This window comes from Sciurus carolinensis, chromosome 3, assembly GCF_902686445.1.
Source record: "Sciurus carolinensis chromosome 3, mSciCar1.2, whole genome shotgun sequence".
NCBI classification, from domain to species: Eukaryota; Metazoa; Chordata; class Mammalia; order Rodentia; family Sciuridae; genus Sciurus; species Sciurus carolinensis.
Genome location: NC_062215.1, coordinates 4,033,720 through 4,046,323, shown reverse-complemented (window position 1 = coordinate 4,046,323; position 12,604 = coordinate 4,033,720). Strand labels below are relative to the sequence as shown.

At 56.1% G+C, this 12,604-nt stretch overlaps 1 long non-coding RNA gene across 1 annotated transcript; it reads left to right on the top strand.

The window, feature by feature from the left end:
• Window positions 1-220: 220 nt before the first annotated feature.
• Window positions 221-4,091, top strand: LOC124979219 (uncharacterized). The gene is made up of 3 exons (XR_007107641.1): window positions 221-276; window positions 1,640-1,841; window positions 4,018-4,091. It is a non-coding gene; the product is annotated as an uncharacterized LOC124979219 (long non-coding RNA).
• Window positions 4,092-12,604: the final 8,513 nt, after the last annotated feature.

The following is a 12,604-nucleotide window of genomic DNA, read 5'->3' as shown; positions in this document are numbered from 1 at the left end:
ACTCTAGCCCAATCCCATCACTTGAGAAAATATGACTTGCTCAAGGTCACATGTCTGGCAAATAGCAGAACCTATATCAGGAGTCAGCTCTCTTGACTCCAAGTATCTCTCTGCCTCTTTATCTCTGCATGTGCCTGAACATGAGCCAAGGACACCAGATAGCCCTGGACACTGTGTCCTGGGAGTCTGCCACCCAAAGCGACTTCTCCACACTGTGGGAACCACCTTGATCCCTGACCAGGCAACCCGGATGCAATATCTTCATGTCAGAAACAGGTGCGCAGAGGGCTTTGGCAGGTTGTGGCTGCTTGCTTTGACTGAGGGATGCTGTGGTCCTTTCTGAACTCCAGGAAACACTGGGGAGTGCCTCCTGGGGTGTTGGGGACCTCAGGCTGCCAGGTTCCTGTTGGTCAAGTCCACTTGCTCTCGATCTTCTTGAAGGGGTCCCAAGTCCATCAAGAGGGACTTCACAGCTACAGCTGAGACCTGACCCACAGGCGCTCAGCAAGCATTGAATGGATGATTGAGCACAAGGGTGTGGGAGCTGGGCTGGGGGTGTCAGATGGAGACAGAGCCCACCAGAACCCAGTGAGAGCAAAGGTAGAAAGAAAGCTCCCAGGTTCCAGGAAGCTCCTGGTGCAGCCCAGCTCCAAGCCCAGAGCCAAGCACACGTTGAGAGTTCTCTGGCCGCTCAGTTTCCCTTCTGGGAAACCACATATTTCCCTGTTTTTCCAGGCACCATGCAGCCCACGACGCTGCCTGTGAGGGACCCTCCACCATCAGACGTCTCTTCTTCCCTGTGCCTGCAACTTCCTTCTGTAGCCCCTACAGAACAAGCCACAGGGCTTCTGTATAGAATTAGCCACAGGCCTGGTGGGCACAGAGCTGGCTTTGGGACGGGTCTAGCCAGCCCCTGGACCGTGCACCCAGGACCCCCCTTCCAGGGCACGGAGTCCCTGTGCCCTGGCCAGCTTCCCCACCCCAGGGCACATTCTTCAGAACATCTCTGTGGCCGGGCTTCCCCAGCACCACCCCCGTGCTGGTCACCGTGATCTTCCACTGAGCAAGTCCAGGCACCACCAATGGGACTATCTGCCGTTTTTCCCCAAACTACTGCAAACTGCCTCAATAAAATTGCTAAGTAAAAGCTACCTCTGCCCCCAGGAGGACAGGAGCCCGGTCCTCACCCTGAGGCCACTCATTCGCACTTCCGAGGCTGCCTTCTCTTGGGCTGTCCTTACCATGCCTCTCCTTTCTCCTCTGGTCAGCCCCAAGTCCCTGTGGGTGGGAGCTCAGCTCAGGGAGAGGCTGATGGTGCGTCCCCAAACTCCTCTGCCGGCTGAGAATCATTCCTGTTACCAGCCTGTGTGGCACAGATGAAGGGGGACCCAGAGTAAGCCGGCTAGTTCACCTACCCCTGCGGGAGATGGGAAGGATCCTAACTACACTCAGCCAGAGCCCTCCAGCCCGGCTGAGAACGGCCATGCCGTCTTCACAGTCTCTTGGTGGAGGGCTGGGTCTCCTGGAGGCCAGCTTTAGTGAGCCCAGGTTTAGGGTGGGCAGGGACAGGGCCACAGTTCCTGCTACTGGTGATCACAGGGTCCAGGGTCTCTTGGTTCACTCCCCTACTTCCCTCCAGAGTGGCAGCAAGGACTGAGCAAAACTGGAGTGGAAGCAGGTCCCATCCAGAGCCTCAAGGGGAGAAGGTGGGGCTGCTTTCGTCACTGCGGGAGCTGCCCGTCACTCCTCCAATGAGGTCCAGCATGGTGGCCGGAACTCGTTGCCCAGAAGAGGCTTCATCCCCTCTCAGGGACTATCTTGGAGCACCTGGATTATTAAAGGTACCTGGGGCAGCATCCAGAAGGTTCCATGAAGCCAGAGCAGCACCCTGGGCTGCAGCTGGCACCACCCCCAACATCTGTGCCTCGGTATCCGCAGGACCCAGGTCCTCTTGCCCAGCAATGTCCGGCTCTTAGGGTCACTCCCTCCCCTCCCACGGATGCATTCAAGCCCTCCTTTCCCAGCATGGTTTTCCCCACCGAACAGGTCATCTCCCCAGGCCGCCACTGCCCATTTCCTCCCCAGGGGATTTGGAAACATGGTGTCTTCTGAAATTGCTATGACATGCCACAGCTGGATCACCTCTTGGAGACAGGGTGGCCTCTACTTGGTTTTGGAGGTCTTGCCAAGGCATGCATGTAGACCAGAGCCCTCCCCCTGGGCCTGAGGACCCCTCCCTGGAGGTACTTGTCAAGACTTCTTTTAGCTACATTAGCCTTTTCTTTTTTTGGCGCCAGGAATTGAACCCAGAGCGCTTAAACTCTGAACCACATCCTCAGTCCTTTTTTATATTTTATTTGGAGACAGGGTCTTGCTGAGTTCTTACAGCCTCACTAAGTTGCTGAGGCTGGCTTTGAACTCTCGATCCTCCTGCCTCAGCCTCCTGAGCCACTGAGATTACAGGCATGCACTACCATGCCTGGCCACATTAGTTTTTTAAAAGGTAGCTTTTTATTAAAGTGATATGAATAAACAAAAAGAATAGTATTTTGTATAAAACTTCAGGAATTTTCTGTCCACGTGAGCCCACCCATGAAGTCAGTACCCAGACCCAAAGAGAAGTTTGCCTGTGCCCCAGCAACTCCCCCAAGCCACTTACACTCCTCACACTCCTGCCTGCCTCTTTAACTCCACGTAAATGGCGTTGCACAATATGTACACTCTTGTGTTGGGCTCTCTGTGAGATCCGCCGTGCCCCCGTGCTATTGTTCACTCGTCCTCGCTGGGGGAGCACAACCTACCTGTGAACAAACCTCCATCTCTGCGTCCACTCCTCCGTCCACGGGCACTGGAGTTGTTTTGGGGTTCGGGTGACTGTGAATAGCGCGGTTGTGGACAGTATTCGGCTGCACATTTGCCCACCCCTAGGGAAAGAACTGCCGGCCATGGGGTGGACACGCTCCAGCTGGAGGGCGCGGCACCCGTCTCCTAATGTGGCGGTACCCACTCCCACTCCAACCAACGCAGAAGCAGCCCACGGCAAGTCAGCCTCTTGTTTCGGGGCTCTGTTGGATGGGAGGCTGTGATTTCAATTCGTATTTCCTGATGACTACAGAGTCAAGCACCTTTTTCTGTGCTTGTTTCCTGTCTTCATGCTGACATTGTGGAAGTTCTTTTGTTTAAATGCCCTTTTTTTTTTTTTTTTTTTTTGCGGTGCTGGGGATTTGAACCCAGGACCTTGGGCTTGCAAGGCAGGCACTCTACCAACTGAGCTATATCCCCAGCCCTAAATGGTCTTTTTTTTTTTTTTTTTTTTTTTTTTTTTGAGATGTCAATGGACCTTTATTTTATTCATTTATTCATATATGGTGCTGAGAATGAAATCCAGTGCCTCACACATGCTAGGCAAGCGCTCGCTCTACCACTGAGCCACAAGCCCAGCCCACAAATTCTTTATACATGCTGGACGCTAAACCAGACAGCGACATGGGTATAGATGTTAGATGTGCTCTGTGGAGGTGGCTTTTCTCCTTGGTAGTTACTACCGTGTGGCACGTGGGAAGAATTCCACTATTAGCCCACCTCTCTGTTCCTGGAATACACTCCGCTTGGTCACAAAGCTCGGGTCCTTCACATACTGCTGGGTCTGATTTGCCAATGCCTAATGGAGGCCAGATGGACCCCTATTCATGAGCAAGGCCCACCTCTGGTTTTCTTTCTGGATGTGTCTATGTAAGGTTTGGGTACCACGGCTGGCTGGGGGTCGGATGGCCTCATGAAACAAGCTGAGAAGCATCCCTCTTTCTGTCCCCTGCCACTGCTGGTACTGACAGACTGAACGTGCGTCCCCACCCATCTGAAATTGGGAATGGCTTCTCATGCTGAGAGTGGAGAAGCAGAGCCGGTGACCCTCTCCCAACATGGGTCCCATCTACTCCTCTATCTCAAACATCCCCTCCTTTGGGGTTCTAAGTTCTCAAGAAAGGCCTCTGTAATAATACCTTTCCTTCTCCTCAGTTAAAAAGAGAACATGTTCATCTAAAAGGGAGGTGCAGAGCTGACCAGGAAATCCCTGCTCCCTTGGAGACGGCTTCAGGGACCTGTGGACACCTGGGAAACTCCTTTTGGCCAACTGGACTAGCAAGGAGGCGGAACCTGGGAAACTCCTGTCTTGTTCTAGTGCACCCCTTCCCCTCTTAAAAGCTTCCAAAAGACGGACTTTTTGAAACAATGAAGTTTCTTCCATCTTCCTATCAAGGTGGCTTTGAATAAAAATTATTATTCTATCAATTTGACTCCAAATATTTCTGAAAGAAGAGTATTATGGCCTGCTCTTCCCAGGAGGGAGGGGAAAATCTTGTGACCCCTGCTGACATTACAAGGTTGGTCTGTGGACACCTCCTGGTGGACGTGGGGAACGCCCCCTCCTCATCTTTGCTGGTCCTGGGGGTTATGCGCTGGGTGGCCCAGCCACTGCAGTCTCCTCCGCGGTCTCATTGGGTAGGGGCTGAGGGTCTCACTCAAGAGGGGTCTCTTGCCCCAGCAAGAGGCTTGACCAGGAGGGCAGGGGTCGCACAGGGAGCACGACTCTGCCTTCTCCTCCGGTTCCTTCTCAGGTTCTCTCTGTCCTTCTGGTGCCTTCCACCGCCCTCCATTCTTCACCCTCCGGATATCTTCCCGTTCCCTCTCGGCGGCCGCTCTTCCTCCAGCTATATTTCCCCCCTCCCGCTGCCCGGGCCATCCGCAGAGCCCTCCCCCGTGCTGTGCGCGCCCAGCGCAGGGCCCACCGCTGAAACACGTTGGCGCTGCCCGGAGCTCAAGTCCTTCACCGCGGCGGCGGGGCTCAGGCGGGTGCCCGCGCTCTTCCTCCCAGGTCCGCGCTCCTCCCTCCCAGGTCTTCACGCCTCCCCTCCGGGTCCTCGTTCTCCCCTCCCAGGTCCTCGCTCCTCCCCTCCGGCTCTAGGGCCGGAGCCGCTCCCTGAGCTAGGGTCGTCCCGCTCTTCCCTCCCAGGTCCTCGCTCCTCCCCTCCCAGGTCCTCGCTCCTCCCCTCCGGCTCTAGGGCTAGAGCCGCTCCCTGAGCTAGGGTCGGCCGTCGGGACGACCTTGGGGAGCCGGGGAGGCGTTCCTGCCAAGCGCCCCCTGCGTTCCCACGACTCTGCAGGCTGGCAGGAACCGGAATCCTAGGACGAGCCCTGGAAGGTGGTCCCTGCACGGAGGCAGCAGGCTCCCCAGCCGCCAAGGAGGGGCCCTCACCGCAGTGGCCCCCAGGCCTGGTCGTCTCTGGGAGGGAGGGACACCATGTTGTCGGCTGAAAAACAGGCGCACGTTCGACGTGAGCAGAAGCGGGATTTAAATGATGCAGGGCCCCGGGCCAGCTGCCTGGGCTGCCCTGGAGGGGTTTACCTGCAAGTTCGGTTTGCTTTGACCTAGTCTGGTCTGGTCTGCCCACCCAAAGGTGAGTGAGCACTACACTTACTCAAGACCCGCCTGGTTTGACAAAAAAACCACAGTTCTCTTGTGTCAAGGATGTGCCCAGGGGTCAGGGCGAGCTCAGGGATGGATGCCTACTGGGGAAGAGACCAGAATGAACGTGTTCCAGACCCTCCCTGATGGATCCTGCTGGCTGTGACCGCAGCCAGTGGCCCCCATGGAAGGGTCCTCCCTCCTCCAAATGTTTCTAGTCAAGCTGTGACCTCGAAGCCTAACTCTGACTCCCAACTGCCCGCTGCCCACAAGCTGCACCAACACTCCTGGCCAGCCTGTCCACCCTCAGCAAGACCCTGACTGGGGCCAGGCAGGAGAGGCTGGTGAGGATGCACATTTGGCAAGAAGAGATCCTCTCTGTGCCAGTTTGTCCCTCTTCCACTGGCCTCTGGCCCAGGACAACCACCTCTGCAAGGACAGGGAGCATGACAGAGCCCAGTGAGCCCAGGGTGGAAGTCAGGCCTTGCTCTGCCCCAGCGCTGTAGCTGACCCCTCTTGACCCTGAAGCCCACCCTACAGAGAGGCATATGCCTCCCCCACTCTAGAGCTCCGTGGGGTCTAGATAAGGAAGCAGGGCTGTGCCCCTGGAGACCTCAGACTGCAGGGGCTGTGGACTGAGCTCCTGTGGTCCTGGAAAAAGGGGTCCCTGGGGCTCCCCCAAGCCAGGCACTGTTTGGTGGGCTCTCAGCAGAAGTCGTGTTCACCATTACTATTAATCACAATAATGAGAATGACCTATAATCCTAATCACAGCCCCCCAGGTGGGATGGTGGCTGCCTAAGGGATCACAGAGAATATTCTTAGGCTGAAAAAATACCTCCCCAGGCTCTGGGCTGCTGAGGAAGTAACTGGGAACAAATCCTCCAACCTCAGGCCCCTTGTGAGGCACCATGAATGGAGGAGCTCCTGTCCCAGGGTTCCATCTGGGCCCTGGAACCCAGGAACTTGCTCTGACCTGAATCTGGTTGGTAGAGCACCTGGGCCTCGTGATCCTCAGGACCAGCTCACTCCCCTGCGCCCAGGAGCACCTCTGCTCTGCCTCTGCCTCTGCCCAGGCACCTGATTTCAAATACACATCCTAACCAGAGTTTGCCTCAGTTGGCGGTGGGCAATGGGCAGGAAGGGAAGGAGAGAGGGGAAGGAGAAAGGGTCAGAAAGGCCTGGCTCCCCGGGAGTGGGCGGGTTGTGCCGTGCCATGCGCAGAGGAGTGCGGGCCCTGCAGGAGGGTGAGCAGCGGGGCTGGCAAGGCCCCTGCTTCCAGGTGGGCTCCTCTGTCTCTCTCTCCCTCCTGCCTGGTGGCAGCAATCTGCTCCGGGCTTCCCAGATCACCTGGCAGAAGGGAGCCTCCCGCAGCACTTCTGTCCCAGAGAGCAGCCTTACCTGATGGCAATTTCATAATGCCCATTCCAAATACCCAAGAAAGAAAACCAAAGGGCACAATTTGGGTCCATGGACACCTTTGACCAGGGGTGAAGTCCCAGGTCGGACACGGGTACAGAAGTGGGCAACCGCAGGGCATAGCTCCTGGAGATGTCTGCTGCGTAGCGCATCCTCTGAGGCATGGAATAAGGAGAGGGTTGGGTTTGACCAAGAAGTAGAGGAAAGACTTCTGGGCATGACAGCCTCCAGGAGGAGATGAATTCTCTGGCCTCGGGACTCTTTGGGGAGGGGCAGAGAGTGGAGATGGCCCCAAAGGAAACTGGCTGGAGCTTGGTGACAGGAGGCTTCCAGGAGCCGGGAGAACTGACTTGCTGGGAAAGGCTGCAGGGCGGGAAGGAGCTCTGCACTGCATGCATCCAGGTGGACTCCGGCTCACCTGCCAGGACAGCGTAGAGCAGCCTTGAGTGTCCTCCACGGCTCCCGGCGCCAGCTTGCCCACTACCATGCCTCCCCTTGTGTCCTCCCTCCAGACCCCCGGGGCCCTCAGAGGTGCTCACCCTTCACAGGCTTGGCACCTGCCGGTCCCTCTGCACCTCCTACTCAGTCTTCACTTTTCCCCTCAACAAGCCCCTTCCAGCGAACCTCCCTGATAGGATTAGAGATAGCAAAGATACACAGGATATCTCAAGTGCAGGGACCCCCTCAGCCCACTCTGCCTGTCCCCAGAAGATAGGCACATGGCAGATGTATGATAAATGTCTGTTGAATGTTTTCGTAAGCAAATGAGTGACAGATGTCAAGCACACAGGAAGTCCATCCCAACATGGCACCCAACTGGTCTCTGTAGATGCATTTAATATCCTAGAGATCTTCTCAGGGGTTTAGTTCAGGAAGACAAACCCAGCTGAGGGAACCACTGAGAGGGCAGGGCTGGCGAAGACCAGAGGCTGCTGGCGATGTTGAGGACAGAGAAGAGCTAACACTGAATAAGAGACAGTGGCAGCCTGAACCTTCGGCAAGGAGTTAACTGAGGTTATTGTTTCTTTTCTTTCAGTACTAGGGATTAAACCCAGGGGTGCTCCACTACTGAGCTGTATCTCCAGCCTCTTTTAGTTTCTATTTTGAGTCAGGGTCTCACTAAGTTGCTGAGGCTGACCTCAAACCTATAATTCTGCCTCAGCCTCCTGAGTTGCTGGGATTACGGGCATGCACCACGGGTCTGGCCCCTTGTCATTCCTTCATATGTAAGCCCCGATCCTTCTCTCAGAGGATCTGAAGTGTGGTCAGGCTGGAGTAGTTCCAGAAGCACTGGCCTGGCTGTAGGAGGGGTGAACTTCCCAGGTGCAGGTCTCCTCCTGGGGTCCCTGATGTCCTCTCTGGGCCTCCGTGTTCTCAATGGCACACCTCACCACTTCTGTCTTATATCCCAGACCAGCAGGTCACCTCACAGTCTAAAGACCCAGGAAAAGCACCATTGATTGGATCCAAACTGGATTTCTAGTTTCCCCGTGGTCACCCAGCAGGTAGGACAGAAGCTACTGGAGAAAGGCCATGACCACATCCATGTCCAGAAAGTCAGCCTGGCTCCAGGCTGCCCCTTCCCCCCTGAGTTAACAAGGTAGAGCATGCAGGGTCACAGCTGCCTGGCTCAGGGGCAGGGTGCTGGCCTGTGTTGCTCAAACCCCACGTTCCATCACAAGCAGGATGCATAGTGGTTTGGTGCAGGGGCTTTGTGCCAGACACTCTGGTATGACACAGCCACGCATCAGCCACGTGACTGCAGTGCCATGGGGCCACGTGGTGTGGGGGTAAGCACAGATGTGTGTCCCGGAGCACCAGGCTGCACCCACGCAGTAGGCGGTGAGGAAAGCTAGAACCGACCATCGTATAAGCTTTGCTGCACGTGCGCACCCCGGTCTCCTGGCTTCTAATGTGCATTTCCCATATCCTGCACTGCAGAATGCTCCCCTCCATCCTTCCTCCTGTGGGTCCACCCTTCTTGGGTCACCTCAGTGGGCATTGTGCCATGAGCTAAGATCTAACTCCCAACCCGTAAGATCTCACTCCTGTCCATGGGGAGAGGAGACCTAGCAGACTGACAAGAGTCCTGCTGAGAGCCTCATAGGTGCGCTGAGGGGAAGTTTGCAAAGAAGGGGCCTCTGAGGTTGTGGGGTCGCAGGTTGGACCTTCCTGCATCTGGTGATAGTCCTGCTTACAAGGGAGCTAAGCAGACCACCAGGAGGGGAACTTGGACCATGTCTAAACAGCTGCTGGCATCTGAGGAACTGACCACCGTGAAGACTGAAGAGAACAAGGACAGGGGCAGTGGAGACTGCAGCCCCTGAGAAGAATTTGGATCCCTAAGTTAATGCAGTCACCGGGCATAAGAACAGGAACAGGAAACCCTCGACCTCTGCAGACGGGCCTGCCCTGGAAGGAGGAAAGCGAGTGTGGGCCCAGGCGAGTGGTCCTCTTACACTTGCCGCCACCCTCCCTCGAAGCTCAGGCAGTCCTCTACGGGTCTCCAAGGACTGCAGAACACAGAGCGGGTGAGCAACGTCACCACCCTCCAAAGAAAGCAAGTGAGCATCAGTGGACCAGACTGAATGTCAAGACACCAAGATGGCAGCCGGGGGTGATGATGATGGCCAGATGTCAGGGCTGACCATCGAAGGCCTGTGAGGGGCCCCAGGACTTCCAGGGACGATGGAAGGAGAGCGAACCCAAACAGACTGAGGTTGCCTACTGCATTAACACAGGGAAGATAAACACACCGGCAGGACTGGGTGTGAACATCACTCTGACTCATTGGTTCCCAAGGGCTCGGAGAGCAGGGGCATCCAATTTGCATAACAGAATTTGCATAATATATGCACGATTTTAGTGGGCTGACATGCAAAGAAAGGGATCCCATGTGGAGGAGAGAATTTCAAGGTCCAGTAGATTCCCAAGGACGCCATCTTTTTTGAGCCAACCTGGATAAATAGTCACTTGGTGTGGCAAATTAAAAATGGCTGCCAACTCTTGGCACTGCTCCCTTGAGGGAAGAAGTCCCACTCTTCTCCAGGGCATGGGCCCAGGCAGAAGCTAACACACTTTTTCTGCCCCAGCTTCAGAAGTCCCAATCTTCACTCTGCCACTTCCTGTCAGCCCTCCTTCTTTCAGAGCATTGGGCACCAGGATGAATCTCAGCCTGCAGATTGTTCTCAGTAGCCAGCGTTTAATGGCATTTGCCAGGCGAGTTCTGAAAGAGGTCTCGCTCATTTCCTCGCCCCTCCGCAGACACGTAGGGTTGCCTTCCTGAAGCTGCTCTCCTCACCTCCTTTCCAAGCAAAGCTGTTTGCAGAACCCCTCCCCTGGCATGGGGAATCCAGCCCTGCTGTCCCCTGTGTGCCCTTGGCTTTCATACAGCTATAGACGTATGCGCTCATTTCAGGGCAGACGCATTTCACATTTCAGACACGCCTGTTCTTTTTCAGAGTGAGCTTCTCTCATCCCCAACTAGACTCAGTGTTTTATTCCCTTAGTCATGAATAGGAACCTTTCCCAATGAAGTTCTTTCTCTCCATGCTCACACTTACAGGGCCCACAGTGAGAGGAGCAGCTTTCCTGTCCATTCCTTCTCCTTCCCACCCATCTGTCTGTCTGTCCAACCACTTGAGCACCCATCCCCTACCCACTCACCCATCCGTTTGATAACTCCTCATCCATCTGCCTGTCCTTCCACCCGTCCACCCTTCTGCACATCCAACCAACCATCCACACACCCAGTTTTTAAACTCCGACCCTGGAGAGCTACAGGTATGAGTCCTTCCGTGGTGGCCCTCATCTCCAGCCAGGGAGAGTGACATTCATATATACAGAGACAAATGACTGCAAACTGTTAGATGTGCGTGAAGAAAAAGAACCAGCAACTGTGAGGGGGAGTCCATGGGGCTGGTCTGGGCTGACAGGAGGGGCAGCTAGCTCGCTCGGCCTTTGGTAGACTCCAAGCTGCGCCCTGCTCTATAAGAAAGCTTACCCGACCCTGAAACCACTCAACACACAGTCTGTGAGACCCGAACTCGAACTTCGGCTCATTAGCAGCTTCTGGAAGGCCAAGACCACATGAGCAAGCCGGGCCTCCCTCCCTCCGGCAGACGGGCTCGCTGCCGGCCAGAGGTGGCCTCTCCAGACCCAGCAGGCCCCACCAGGGCCTCATGTGTCCGCCGTTGCATCCCGGGCTGAGCCCTCCGTGCCAGAAGCTGGGAGGGGAAGGGGCGGGGTGGGCCCGCTCTGCTTCCAGCCCCGGGAAGCCAGAGTGCTGATGTGTGCAGCCGACGCAAATCGAATCTCGGAAAGGAATGATGTTTAAAAACAGTAAAAAGAAGAAAAGGTCTGGCCTGCTGTCCAGTCTTTTGCATTTTCTGTCTGGGGACTACGAGGACCCCGGGCATTTAGTGCTGTGGCAGAAGCCACTGTCCCCTGCCCCTTCCTCTGAGGTTCTTGGCTGGATTCCATCGAGAGGAGGTCTGCCGAGCTTGGCTCGCCCAGCCCATGGGGCCAGCCAGCTCCAGCAGAAGAGGTCAGACTCCCTGCAGCCCTGCCCCACCTCCGACCCTGGTCAGCACTGTCCTGTCCCTTCCCCAGCCCCAGCCCCAGGGGCAGCCTCCCCCCTCAGCATGGCTGGTAGGGTCCTCCCAGCTGCCTCCCCACCTGCCCCAGACCCTGGTTCTCAGCACTGGACCACGAAGGTGCTGGAGGGTGAAAGGTGCCCTGGTGGGACCTTTGGCCGAGACGGGGATGGCCAGCACCTTTGAGGCACATCTGCTTCCACGATGGGGGACTGAGGGGCACCTATGGCCCTGTCACACCCCATCCGAGGGTCACTATGGCTCCCGCTCCTCCCATTTCTGCCTTGCTTGTGGTTGGCAGCTTCCCTCAGGCTCCCTGGACTCGCTCGCTGCCTCTTCCGTCTCCTTACTGTTCTCCAAGCGCGGTGGGGCAGCAGGAGTTGAGCACTCTGTGGACAAGAGAAGGTGCCGCGAGGCTGGGGGCAGTAGGGTCGTCACGCTCTGAGCGAGGTCCACACGCTCACCCTGCGTGTGCAGATGGAATAAACAAAGCCCACGGCTGGGTTGTTTTTCAAATGCATATACATGTGGCTTCAAATAACCAAATACAAATTGATTTTAAACCACTACTGAATTCAAAGTAGCTTTTTGTCCTTGTGAGTTTTCTCAACCGATGACTCCTCAACACAAAAGCACCAGCACGTGAAGAGGTCGGACATTAGCATGCAGACCTCAGGCGCGAAAAGGAAGCTGTGATTCCTTTTGGCAGTTTGTTTGTTTTGCAGTGGCTCCCAGGGGTGCTCTGCCACTGAGCTGCATCCCCAGCCCTTTTCAACAGGGTCAGTGAGCCTCAAACTTGCGACCCTCCTGCCTCAGCCTCCCAAATCACTGGGATCACAGGCTGTCACCACACCCAGTTCAAATTCTTCCTTTTTGATGAAGGAATGCAGTTCAGAGGGGTTCAGAGCCTGGGCCAGGGTCACTCAGCCTCCAGTGGTGGTAGTCTGTTCTGTCCTGCGGCTGAGGATCCCAGCACGCAGCAGGCGCAAAGTGGGCGATGGCCATCGCTGCTGTCCCCGGGTCTGCGTCCTGCACCGAGGAGCAGGCAGAGGGTCGGAGCCAGAGTGACTGCTCACTCCACCCTCTGTGCTTAGTGGTTGTGGGTCAGCTGTCCATGGGAGGACGG